The sequence below is a fragment of the Metopolophium dirhodum genome, chromosome 8, assembly GCF_019925205.1.
Source record: "Metopolophium dirhodum isolate CAU chromosome 8, ASM1992520v1, whole genome shotgun sequence".
NCBI classification, from domain to species: Eukaryota; Metazoa; Arthropoda; class Insecta; order Hemiptera; family Aphididae; genus Metopolophium; species Metopolophium dirhodum.
The window spans coordinates 20582351-20591728 of record NC_083567.1 but is presented as its reverse complement, the minus strand read 5'-3'; the positions used below and the strand labels follow the sequence as shown (position 1 = coordinate 20591728).

Genomic DNA, 9378 nt, shown 5'->3' with positions numbered 1-9378 from the left:
AACAATTTAATGCAAGGATTCTCATAAATTGATCTTACAGCAGCCTTAAAACACCAAAAATACATTTGTACATCATTTACAAAATTTTAGTTCCCTATTATGGTGTAGGTATTAATACAAACAATAAATTGCTATTCGAAAAAACAATTTCGTATACCTATTATTATTTACTAAATACCTACAACTAAACTAAACTAAAAATAAACATATGATTACATACACTGAGTGCCTATAAAATAATATTATATATGAAAATTGAATCTTTATTACGAATACTTATCGTTTACACAGACCACCAAGAAAAAATAATTAAAAATATTAAAAAATAAAGAACACATCATTGTAAAATTAATACAGTCATCGATCCGCTCAGAATCTAGAATTATGGACTCGGAATTTTAGAAATCTAGTTGGTATTATAGTATTTGATGAATTTACTGTACCTCTAAATTCCAGTAATCACATTTTTATTTAATAATTCATAAAATACAATATGCTCTTAAAAAAATATTATTGTGCTTCTGATATCTATTCACCACCTTAATAAATAATTAAATTGATAAACGAAAATAATAATTTAAATAATACCCATATCATATTATTATAATCAAAATTATAAACTATTTTGGTTTATTGTCATATACTCATATCAAATTTCAATGAACAAATTGTTCCTTAACACGGAACTCTTTGATACAAAAAGTTGCATTATATTATATCCGTGGATTCATCATATTGATGTACCTAGTATAATATCTATCATTTTTTATTTATCTATGGCAAATCTCAGAGTCGTTGCAGAAGACACATTCGACTAAAAATTCTAAAATTTCAATAAGCAAAGAAGATATGAGCAAAAAACTTACTGTGTTTCGTATAATTTTATTTTTCATAAATCACAATATTCTAAGTTCTGGCCGTATTCTGGAGCGTTTTCTCATGGGCGTCGCAGTTCACACACGTCACGGATTCCGCCGAAGCAGTCGATAATTAAAGTAAGTTTGTTTTTATATTCTTTTGGGTCTTAAATTTACCTTTAAGACTTAAAACAAATATTTAATGTCACGAAAAATGGGCTATCCAAGTGTTGTAGGCGCATATTTTAGTTCCGGACTAGAAATGTATAAAATACGCGAGATATATAAACGCCGTCATCGTTAGGTTAGGTTAGGTTCCAGTCCCTGTTTGTAGAATAATTATAATTAATAGGTGCATACCTATACAGGGTACTTAATATAAATATATAAATATTTTGGTTTAATTTATAGAAATATATGTTATGACTTATAACTAGTCATAAGATACAATTTTAATTAATAACTGGTAATTTTTTTTCCAAATACAACGTTATAAGTTATAGGTAACTATTAATTTAGTGTCACATACTTAACTTTTATTGTTCCCTAATATCTATATTCTATATCATAGGGATTAGGGATGTATAACCATGTACACATAAAAGTATATTCACGGAATGGTCAACTGCCTATCCTGACGTGTGCGCACTTATGAATAATATACCTACTCATATACTCGTATAGGTATATAAATATACCTATATAAATAGTGTAATACTACATACACGAATGTGTTACCTATTATGTCCTTAAAAGTTTAACAGTTATTATTATATTTATTTATTTTTTAAATATAGGTAGGTACATTACAAGACTCTAATTAAAATCCCATTTTTTTTTATTTTTTTGAACACAATGTTTTAAAAATTATTAATTAATATATAATTTATTGGTATAGTACTAAATAAATTAATGAAATAAAACAAACACAACTACTATAATATATTATTAGTAATAATAATATATCCACGTATAAATTATTAAAATACAAAACGAACAAACGAAAAACGATTCTGAGCAAAGATATCGTTAACTAATAAATAATATTGAGATTAAAGTAATTTATTTTTTCGGTAGAAAATCGGTATAAATATGAATTATAAATATTTTTTTATTTTCATACCATGACGCGTGTGTGAAAAATTGTTTATATTAAGTGTTTAAGATGTTAGATTTCGGTTCGGCTGATTGTCCACCTTCACTATTCCGCATCAATGCATCAGAAATTATTATTTATAATATTTAAATATAAACTGCATTTTCTGAATTTTCTAAAACATTGCTTTCCAAGCAAAGAATTCGTTTCATATATTATCAACGAATTGAAAAATGAAATTAGAACATTTATATGGGATAGAGTCAATTTTATAAAAACTTATTAGAAAAAAATTAAATACAATTAAATAAAGGTAATTTTTTTTCTTATATTTCTATTTTTTTACGTACCCATTATGTTCGATACTATAACTTCAGTCTTCAGTTATAGAAAACAACACTTGCCAATATGGAATTACTGTCGAATTTTTTTATTTTAAAATATTAAATAGCATCTGATCGACTGATGTGCTATAATGAAACTCAAAATATAACGAATACACTACCTATACACTTATCTAAATTCTATTTTATATTCGTTTAAATTGGAATTTTAATTTTTCTGGCCATTTTATTAAGCTTTGTAATATAAGTGCATTAAATCGTATTTTTAAGGCATTTTTCTTATTTTTAATGCATTTAAATCCACGTCATATTTATAACTTAATGTTATTTTGTATATACCAATCGATTAGTGTACACAATAAAAAATATAATATTATTGCTGGGTTTATATGTTGATAACTATTATGTAGGTAGGTACAGTTTTGTACGTTCAATGTATCGTTCTTAATTCATTAAGTAGCTAAATGAGTCAAATGATTTTGTCAAGGGGTGGGGAAGGGGGAGGATATGGCTGATTTTTTAACATGCACTATTTCAAGGGCTCTTAACCTAAGGGGCACACCACTCTAAGGAGGAGTGACACAATTTCGTAAGGGGGGGGGGGGGGGGAACGTGAAAATGTTTAAAAAAAAACACGAATTTATTTGGTTATTTTGTTATTTAGGTAATACATATTAATTAATAGGTATTTCTTAATTTTTTTTTATTATTTTATTTGAAAAATTATATTTAAATATTGGGATCAATAAAACTATTTTTATATAATTACTATTTTATATCAATTAGAATTTGTTTATAAACCAAGTAATAAATAAATGGTTACCAAGTAAAAAAACCGTTATCTATATTATAAATTTGAATTCAATTTACCGCATTTGCGTCTAGTAGAAACAAATAAATGTTTTTTTGAAGATAATGTAAAAATATCCATCATCCATCGGTTAGGACCATATATATATTTTCTATGATTAGGACGGTGAGGTTATAATTATAAATAATCTATGGCAAATGACAATCGTTTGAGACGAACAGCGATTCCAATACGTACTCACATAATTCGTTCCATTCTGGTTATTAAGCTAGGTGCCTATTTTTATAAATGTCATTAATCTCAATACTTCCAGACTGAACTTTTGGATCGCAGATATGTAGACGCGCGCTGCATTTTGCTTGGCGAAGACGCGCAGCTCTGACACTAGACAATATTATACACTCAAAGGGACCGCGTTTCGCCGGAAGAACAAATAATTACGTACGTTTTTTCCTACTACTCTGTTGACGTGGTAGACCAAATGTAAATATTTATTGTCAGACAAACTTATATACCCGCTAGACGTAGAGTAGTTTTTAAAATCCAGTTGTTATAGATGTACAGAAATTAGGATATTATTAAAAATACCTTAAATTATAATACTTTGCCTACAACTGTTAATTTATTGTTATAGTAGAATAATTTTTAAAATTTTAAATCAATGATTAGGTAATGCTTTTATAAATAGGAAGGTAGGTTTTTATACCTACCTAACTAAATAAGAAAATACATAATGATTAATGTTATTTAATATGATTTGTAAGTACATAGCAGATTATACCTATCACTTGGTGACGATTATTTTTGTTTTATACGTTCTTCGTAATTCAGTTCCGTCACGATAGTTTTAGTTTTCGTTTATTAGAAAAAAATTAAATACAATTAAATAAAGGTAATTTTTTTTCTTATATTTCTATTTTTTTACGTACCCATTATGTTCGATATTATAACTTCAGTCTACAGTTATAGAAAACAACACTTGCCAATATGAAATTACTGTCAAATTTTTTTATTTTAAAATATTAAATAGCATCTGATCGACTGATGTACTATAATGAAACTCAAAATATAACGAATACACTACCTATACACTGATCTAAATTCTATTTTATATTCGTTTAAATTGGATTTTTAATTTTTCTGGCCATTTTATTAAGCTTTGTAATATAAGTGCATTAAATCGTATTTTTAAGGCATTTTTCTTATTTTTAATGCATTTAAATCCACGTCCTATTTATAATTATATATTGTTATAGTAGAATAATTTTTAAAATTTTAAATCAATGATTAGGTAATGCTTTTATAAATAGGAAGGTAGGTTTTTATACCTACCTAACTAAATAAGAAAATACATAATGATTAATGTTATTTAATATGATTTGTAAGTACATAGCAGATTATACCTATCACTTGGTGACGATTATTTTTGTTTTATACGTTCTTCGTAATTCAGTTCCGTCACGATAGTTTTAGTTTTCGTTAAATGTGAAACATACATTTTCTATGCATATGGGATACGGGCATTAAATATTTGGGTTTTAAGAGAACACCTCAAACGTACGTTTTATTTTGGGGGTTTTACGGGATATACCTATAGGTAATTTTCTTTAAATTTTCACATTTCACTATTTGATATTGTGATATTATTTGTACCTAGGTTAAGTTTCTGTTTTAAAATCGATCGATATGTTACCTAGGTATATCACATTCTTTAATTTAAATTCTGGTAGTCGAGTATTGGACAACTGGACAAGTACCTACGTAACTTATAATTTCGTGTTTTTATATTATTTTGGTCTTACATTTACTTTTTAGACTTGAATTAAATTTTTATTGTCGCGGAATATCTGTTAACTAAGTAACGTAGAAGCATATACGTTTACTACTGCCTACCAAAGGCGCAATGTATAGTTATAATAAATTATACACCAGTCCGAACAATCCAAACGCTGTCTTACTCGTAGTCGAGTTCTAGTTGATAACTGACTTGTGAATAAATGTAATTTTTGTTAGGTATAAAAATAAAACTAATAAATCCTCGAATACAACATTTAAAAATACAAACTCTGTGTAATAAAAATTAATATTAGGTATTTATTGGTAGGTTTATATAATATCTGTAGACTGTAACGCTTAGGTCATGAGAATATTGTAGAACATTTTACTGCATAAGATGCGTGTTATTTCAGAAATGGTATTCGTCAGTGAACATTTTCAAACTGGGAATAGTATATCATAAGCAGATTGAAATGTGTGAACGTTTCAGTGTTTCGAAAACTAAGTTTCGTAGCAGATTTTGATTCCGTCACGGGGTATGTATTTTCTTATTTCTCGGTAGGTTATTTTTTATTATAGTTATTTGATCAGGGGATGTATTGCCCGGCAATTTTCAATATTTGTATTGTAACTATACTGGTATAACACTATTCGGGCTATCAATAAAGTCGTGTTCAAAATAAGAAAATTGGTGAGGTATGATATTTTTTTAAACAATTCTTTCGGGTAGGGAATTCGCTCAATGATATTTAAATATTTTCACCGATAATCAAGTACGATGACTTGAAGGTAACTAGAGACCGAGTGAATAGGAATTAGAAAGTGTGTGATATGGCGAAGATAAGGAAATGGGTCAACAGGATTTCAGAATGTTTGGTGTATGAAAGGGAAAGATGAAAAAGAAATGTAAGGTTAGGGTAGGTAAGTGGAGTGAGAGTAGCAGATATGAGAATAATAAGTAAGGTGTTAAGGTACAAAAGAGGATAGAATAAGAAATTAATTAATTAAGGGTAGTGTACATATTGTAGTGAAAACAAGAGAGAATAGGTTTAGGTGGTTCGGTCACTGTATGATATGAGATAGTGAGAGTGGCTATAGAAGTTAATTTAACGGAGAAATGATGGGCGAGAAGACTGCAGAAGAGATGGATAGACAGAATACCAATCATATGGAGGTGTGGAATGAGAGTGGCTGAACCTGTATATAGCTGTGAGAGACGGGGGAAGAAAAAGTATAAAGGTAGAATAGTTATGTTAACAATGCCGAATACGTAGGAAAAGATCTTGAATTGCAAAGGCCCTATTGACTCTTTGGCTTCAACTAACCATAGGTTTACCTCACTAACCTTCTTATGACTCATAAGGACACTTTGAATAAAAAGATCCTGAGTTGCAGGTTGCCAAACTTAAGTGTTTGATTATCAAGTTGATCCTTTGATTGTTGATACCTTAATCCATGCTATGGATGAAGCCTTATAGATAATAAAGATATGGATAGTCCACGCCTATGTTAAATACATTTGAGGCCGCGTTACCGGAGGGGAAGGCAATTGAGGCTTATAAGTATACTTTATTTGACCTCAATTTATTGTTCCCCTCGAAGACCGCTGATAAGACCATTATGTCCTATCCATATCTTTATTATCTATAATGGAGCCATACCCAGCTCACTCGTGTAAACTTGTTGCCGGTTGGGATGTCAGCGCACTATTTGTTTTTCATCTTTGACCCACGCGTACCATACCAAATGTACCATTAAGAAAACACTAAAATGATTGGGTCAGACAGAGAAATAAACGGTGCGCTAAAAATCTGACATCCTCTTAGTGTTATCAAGTTGAAGAAGCAGTTGATTGTTGACAATTTAACATTTAACATTAACTGTGGTAGGTATTATGATTGGAAGTAAAAATAATTAGCAGGGCTGTGAATTTAATGCAATGAAAAAGTGTTAAATATTTGCCTGCATGTATGCACTAAAAACAGACAAATATATGCACTGAAATATTCAAAAGTATGCACTTAAAATTCAAAAAAATACTGAATGAAAACGTTTTTATTAACATTTTTTTAAATTAATAAATTATAATTCAAATTGGTTTACAAAAAAAAATTCTTTATTTACACACTTGGTAGGTAGGTATGTAGGTAGGTAACGGATGAATCGAAAATATAAAAACATTTTAAGAAAATAAGCATAAATACGAAGAAATCATGAAAACATGCAATTATATTAACTAACCAAAAAAAAAAACGCATATTGGTAACGGTGTTGTAATAATAGGGATCTCCCAAAAAAAATACGTACTAATAGTTCAAACAAATCATAAAGGCCAACTGTAACAAATATTAATTTATGAAAAAGTATATTAAAAAGCATTATTATTATAAATGAAACAAAACTATGGACTATGGACCGTGACATAATATAGGTATTTATATATTTTTAGCTCCATAATTTAAGTACCGTAAAAGTACTAAATTTGAGCTATTACTTAAAATATTATATTCATAACAAATTATCATAGAAGGTTAGGTACTGTTATTCCACATACTTATTATAGTTTAATTTAACTACAACATTCTAGTAGTCTGATAAAATACTAAACTATGGGTCTGAAATTTAGTTTATATATATGTAAATAATCCAAAACATATATTGCTTCAAAATATAAAAATAAAATATCTTGTATTGTAGTAGGTGGGTAACTTTAAAAAAAAAAAAACTAAAAAAAATTATACTTGAAATCAATATATGTATATCATACATGAGCAAAATGTTTACAAATAGATAAAATAGCAACGTGTTTATATAAACTAAAGTAATAAAGATAAGTAATTGTAGGTATGGTCTGATATACGATGAAAAGATAGATAAAAAGGGAAAAACCTGTACACTATGGACAGAAACGTTTGTTGACAATCTCGGTAAGGAGATTAATTAGTGGAGTAATTAAAGAGTTAAAATTAGAAATAAATTCTGATAAAACATTTGTGATGGATTCCATGGAAGAGGTTACCGTTTTGGTCGCTGCAGCATAGGATTTCCTTGGAAGCTGCCGAGCATGATCTCCTGGGACATCGTTTGACGAAGAATTTGTAGGCGTTGGTACATTTGTATTTTTGCGTTTTTTTTTTGTAATGGATTGATAAACACGGCAACCTTTGTAGTTGGCCGTGTGTACCTCAGAACAGAGCGCGCATTTGGATGGACTAGCTCGGTCCTTTGTGCAGTTCACGGAGCGGTGGCCTCCACCGCATTTGACGCACCTAGATTCATGTTGACAGTAGTTATCGGTATGGCCGTAGGCTTGACAATTATGGCACTGAGGCGGACCACGGCGGGACAGATGAGGTTTTTCGATTATAACTTTGGTATCAAGTAGCGAAGTGATATTGAAAATACCTTTGTTATTATTCTGACGATATAAATCAACAAAAAATAATGGGAGACCGCGTCTATTTTTATCTTGGACATTGATAACTTGTTTCACAGAATGTCCTTCTTCCGACAAGGCGACAGAAATTTCCGTACACAATGTGGAATGGTGGAGATTTCTTATTGCGACTCTGAATGAATAATTAACGCGAGCTTGAAAAGTATGAAAACTGGAATCAGTATTATTGAGATGATTCAGAATAGTGTTGTAGTTGAGTACGCCTCTGGGGTATATGATCAGGTATGATTTAGTAGACTTACAGGTAAATGCGGTCCAAACGGTCAACCTTGTTAGCTCATTTGTGAAGGCGGAGAAATTTGAGATGTTGGAGATGTAAAACGGAGGTGGCGTGATGTCTTGTGTATCGACCGTAGGCTGCTCGATATTTTGTTTTGCAGGACCTAATTTTTGGTTGCAAACTGTCGCACTGTTGGTGGATGTATTAAATATGTTGTCACTAGAATCATCAGAGTACAAGGCGGCATACCGATTAGGTGTAACGAATTTTTTTGACTTTTTATCAGCAACTTTTGGCGAAATTGACGAATTTGAAAAATTGCGTTTGTTAGACATTGATGTCTGGAGCGAGTCGCAACCGGTGTCGTGGACTTTGTCCACCATATTATCGAACTGCGAGTGCGATAACGGAGCTCATAGGCAACTACGTGCGTGCACGTTGAGTGTAATAGCCGGACTGACGAAATGTACTATACTAATATTATATTATGATTGTATTAGTTACAAACTCTTGAATTAAGAGTTATGTTTGAGGATTTAATTAATTTCCTAAAAGGAAATACCTCAAGGTTGCCTCAGTAAGTTGAGGGACCGTAGTTAAAGTGGCGTCCACCAATAAAGTACCCGAAAAAAACGATTAATTCAAATATAGAAGGTACTTATATCATATACTTTTATCAAAGTATGATTGGGTTAGCCACAGTCTTGTGGAAATTGTATTGTCTTATGTTTTCCCAATCTAATAATACAAAATACTGAAAATTAATGAAATCACAAATATTAGTACAATAGAGAGACTGTGCATTGATTTACAAATT

At 30.0% G+C, this 9378-nt stretch overlaps 1 pseudogene; it reads right to left on the bottom strand.

The window, feature by feature from the left end:
* Positions 1-7899: 7899 nt before the first annotated feature.
* On the bottom strand, positions 7900-8944 carry LOC132951366 (uncharacterized; annotated as a pseudogene).
* Positions 8945-9378: the final 434 nt, after the last annotated feature.